The sequence below is a fragment of the Colobus angolensis genome, unplaced genomic scaffold (genome assembly GCF_000951035.1).
Source record: "Colobus angolensis palliatus isolate OR3802 unplaced genomic scaffold, Cang.pa_1.0 Scaffold184, whole genome shotgun sequence".
NCBI lineage: Eukaryota > Metazoa > Chordata > Mammalia > Primates > Cercopithecidae > Colobus > Colobus angolensis.
The window spans coordinates 2,466,254-2,470,896 of NW_012114977.1; positions in this window are offsets into that span (position 1 = coordinate 2,466,254).

Sequence of the window (4,643 nt, forward strand, 5' to 3'; positions counted from 1 at the left end):
GGCAGACCCCAAACCAGAATAGGTTCAGAGAGGCTCCAGTGCAGCTGCATAGTGAGGAATATATGAACAGAAAAGGGAAAGTGATATACAGAAAACAGAAGTGAGGTATGGAAACAGCCAGATTGGTTGCAGCTCAGGAATTATGTTATTTGAACTTAGTTTGAACAACTGGCCACCTGTGATTGACTGAAACTCTGTGCAATCAGAGAGAGAGTAGGAGAGGAGGTTACAATCTGTGTAGACATCCAGTTAGGTTCAGTTACACATCCAGCTACACGTTGGAGGAAATTACCATGGCGCACTATGGCAAGAGAAACCTTGAGACCAAACTTAAAATATGTCAGGAGGCAGCTTTAGACTAAATTTAACACCTTCTTTGCAGCTTCAGGAAGTGGTTGCTGGAGCATCACCCCCGGCCTGCCTGACCCATCTGAGAACCATGGGGAAGGGGCAGTGAGGAGGGCAGTTAAGAAAATGAGCCACAATATTAAGATGACAACATGATTTCTGATGATACGAACTCTGCAGCTGCCCTACCTGGGCAATGCTTTTAAATGGGAGGTTAAAATACCCTTATTCTTTCAGAGGACTTTGGGCTCCCAGAGTTTCCTCTCATTTCTGGGGATCAGTTGTGTGGCACTTCATCTGATCCCATGAACTTGCCAGTTTCTCTACCAAAGTCCTTTTTAGCTATTAAATGTGCCATGTTAATTTCAGTTACTTAAATCTAGAACCCTGGCTTGGGTACTGTTTGTAAGGAAAGGGAAACAAGACAGAGAGGTTAACACGTGTCGGGAGAAGAAAGGACAGCCGCACACATGTCACTTAGCCTGAAAACAAACAGCCATTTATGTATACGGAAGTACATTAATTGCCAAAATGGAACTAATGAAAGAGACATAATTAGCTTCTGAGAGAGGAAGAAACCAAGTTGATCTCCTAATGAGGTCTGAATAGGCCTCTCATTAGCCACATGGCTGGGGACTGGCATGAGGTGGCAGAGCTCAGAGAGAACACAGAAAAGAACAGGTTGGAAGGCAGATGGGGACCCAGGGGGGCCCTGGGTCCTGGATCCTCCAAGGGAACTTCATCCCAACAGGAATAGAGGAGCCACCCAAGGAAAAAAATGGCCCACAGACAGAAGGTAAGTGGACATTTTCCCATAGCCCCTGCTCTTAAACCTACTTCCCTTATAAGCTTTTTTTCCCCAGGTGAAAAGGGTCACCAATTTTTCCCACAACCTTCAGCTGATTGCCTCCTAGGGTATACTGCCTGGGTGTCCCTAGCCTCAGAATCAGCTGAACTGTTTCTGGGCTCCATTCAGACTTACTTAATTGCATCTCTGGGTGTGAGTCCCTAAGCTCTGCTATGCAAGATGTCACCAAAATACCATTAGGAAACTGATGCAAACACCAAGTTAATTTCTCATTTTACAGAAGCCCATGGGGGAAGCATTCAATGATTGACCCAAATTAATAAATCTCTAATTTTGAAATCTGCATTGGCTTGGTAACAGAAAACCAGATATGAGATGGGTAGTTATACCATATAGATAAAATCTGCTTCCACCTAAGTTTAAGTACAGCCAACAATAGTCATGCCCCACATATTGACCTTCTGGTTAATGATGGACCATACAAACGATGTTGATCCTATAAGATTATAATGAAACTGGAGAATTCCTATCGCCTAGTAACATTGTTCTTATAAAGTACAACACATTACTTACATGTTTGTGGTAATACTCATGTAAACAAATCTACTGTGCTGCCAGACATATAAAAGTCTAGCTTATACGATTATGTACAGTACATAATACTTAATAAATGACTATTATCATTTACTGGTTTATGGATTTACTATACTATACTTTTCATTGTTTAAGAGTAGTATACTCCTACTTATAAAAAATATTTACCTGCATAATGTCCTCAGGCAGGCCCTTCTAGGGGTATCCAGAAGAAGGTATTGTCACAGGAGATGACAGCTCCATGTGTGTTATTGACCCTAATGACCCTCTACTGGGACAAGATATGGAGGTGGAAGACAGTCATACTGATGATCCTGACCCTGCATAGGCCTATGCTAATGTGTTTGTTTGTGTCTTAGTTTTTAACAAAAAATGTTTTGAAAGTTTTTTGAAAGGCCAGGCACGGTGGCCCACGCCTGTAATCCCAGCACTTTAGGAGGCCAAAGCAGGTGGATCACCTGAGGTCAGGAGTTCAAGACCAGCCTGGTCAACATGGTGAAACCTTATCTCTACTAAAAATACAAAAATATTAGCCAGGTGTGATGGCAGGCACCTGTAATCCCAGCTACTTGGGAGGCTGAGGCAGGAGAATCGCTTGAACCCAGGAGGCAGAGGTTGCAGTGAGCTGAGATCATGCCACTGCACTCCAGCCTGGGTGACAGAGTAAAACTCCATCTCAAAAAGATAAACAAAAGTTAAAAAAAAAAAAAAAAACTTTTTAGAATAGAAAAAAAGCTTATAGAACAATATATAAAGAAAGAAAATATTTTTGTACAACTATACAATGTATTCGTGTTTTATGTTAAGTATTATTGTAAAAGAATCAGGAAGCTTAAATTTTTTTAAAGTTTATAGAGTAAAAAAGTTATAGTAAGCTAAGTTCAATTTATTATTTAAAAAATTTTTAATTAGTATAGCCTGAGTGTACAGTGTTTATAAAGTCTACAGTAGCGCACAGTAATCCTCTAGGCTTTCACATTCACTCACTGCTCACTGCCAGACTCACCCAGAGAAACTTCCAGTCTTGCAAACTCTGGTAATTGCCCTCTACAGGTGTACCATTATATTTATTTTTATATTTTGGAAATGGAGTCTCACTGTGTCACCCAGGCTGGAGTGCAGTGGCGCAATCTCGGCTCATTGCAACCTCTGCCTCCAGGGTTCAAGCGATTCTCCTCCCAAGTAGCTGGGATTATAGGCACCCACCACCACGCCCAACTAATTTTGTATTTTTAGTAGAGACAGGGTTTCACCATGTTGGCCAGGATGGTCTTGATCTCTTGACCTCGTGATTCACCCACCTAGCCCTCCCAAAGTGCTGGGATTACAGGCATGAGCCATCGTGCCAGCCCTCTTATCTTTTATACTGTATTTTTACTCTACGTTTTCTGTTTTGATACATTTAAATACTCAAATAATTATTATTGTGTCATAATTGCCTACAGTATTCAGTATGGTAGCATACTGTATGGGCTTACAGCCTAGGAGCAATAGGTTTTACCGTCTATAACACAGGTTATATCACCTACGCCATAGCATAGATGTGTGGTAGGCATTATATCTCGCTTTGTGTAAGTGCACTCTACGGTGTTAGCACAATGACTAAATCACCTAACAGCACATTTCTCAAAACGTTTCCATGTTGTTAAGTGACACATGACTGTACTGTTCTTTCCATCCAGATCAAGATAGGTACACTTTCTTCAATTCTCCCAAACTGCTGTCTATTACATTTTGTTGGAATGATTTCATCAACTACATTAGGTCAAGCACTGCGTTAGGGGCTCCATCCCCAGAGCCCAGTTCAATGTCTGGGGCACAGTGAAGTTCAATGCACTCACTGAACATCAACAAACCTTGCTATAGTACTCTCTGTGTTCAGCACTGTGCTGGATACTTGACACATATTTACTTATTCAATCCTTACAACCATTCATTTACAGATTGAGAAAATAAAGCTCAGAGAGGTTCAGTGACTTGCTCAAGGTCACACAGCCAGCCAAATATGGAGCTGCTTCAAACAGGCCCTCTGCACATTGTGCCCCTACTGTGCTACCTTCATACAACTCCTCACTTCTCAAGAAGGCAGGCTTAGAGAAAAAGAACTATGTTTCCAAGTTTTCATATAGCTCATTGCTTTCAATTTTTTGTCACTGCCTTTTTTTTTTTTTTTAATGGTGTATGGCTATGTTACCCAGGCTGGTCATCTCAAACTCCTGGGCTTAAGTCATCCCCTCATCTCAGCCTCCTGAGTAACTGGGACTACAGGCACACACCACTGCACCTGGCTAGTCATTGCCAGGTTGGCACAAATATAATTGCGCATTTTGCCATTAAAAGTAATGTCAACAACTGCAATTATGTTTGCACCAACCTCATAGTAAAAAGTCATTCACCTCAAAACATGTTTGGAAAGACACAAGGTATGACGAGTCAGGAGAGCATCGCGTTGAAGACATGGAGGGAAATGGCATGGGTTTGGATCAGGGCTGCAACCATTGTGGCCCCTCCCTAAGGACTGAGTTTCCTCCTGCGGTTATTAAAATGGAACCAACAAACACACGCAAAGCATTCAGAACAGTGTCTGACACCAAGGAAGCAACAACAAATGTTATGACTGTTATCTAAATAACAATAATACAGAATCATGAGCCCTTCCGGTTTAATTGAACCTTGGACAACAACCGTTTTCAACAGAACATGAGAATGTTAAGGCTTTCTATGATCATTTAACACAACTTCATATTGCCTGTTATTAAAACACAATCCACACGTAGAGGCGACTGCATTACAGCCATGTGGCCTAAACAGATTCTGATGATAGGCACAGATAATAAGGAGTGGCATGGCTTTTCAATCTTCTGTTGGTAGTTTTTTTTTTTTTTTTTTTTTT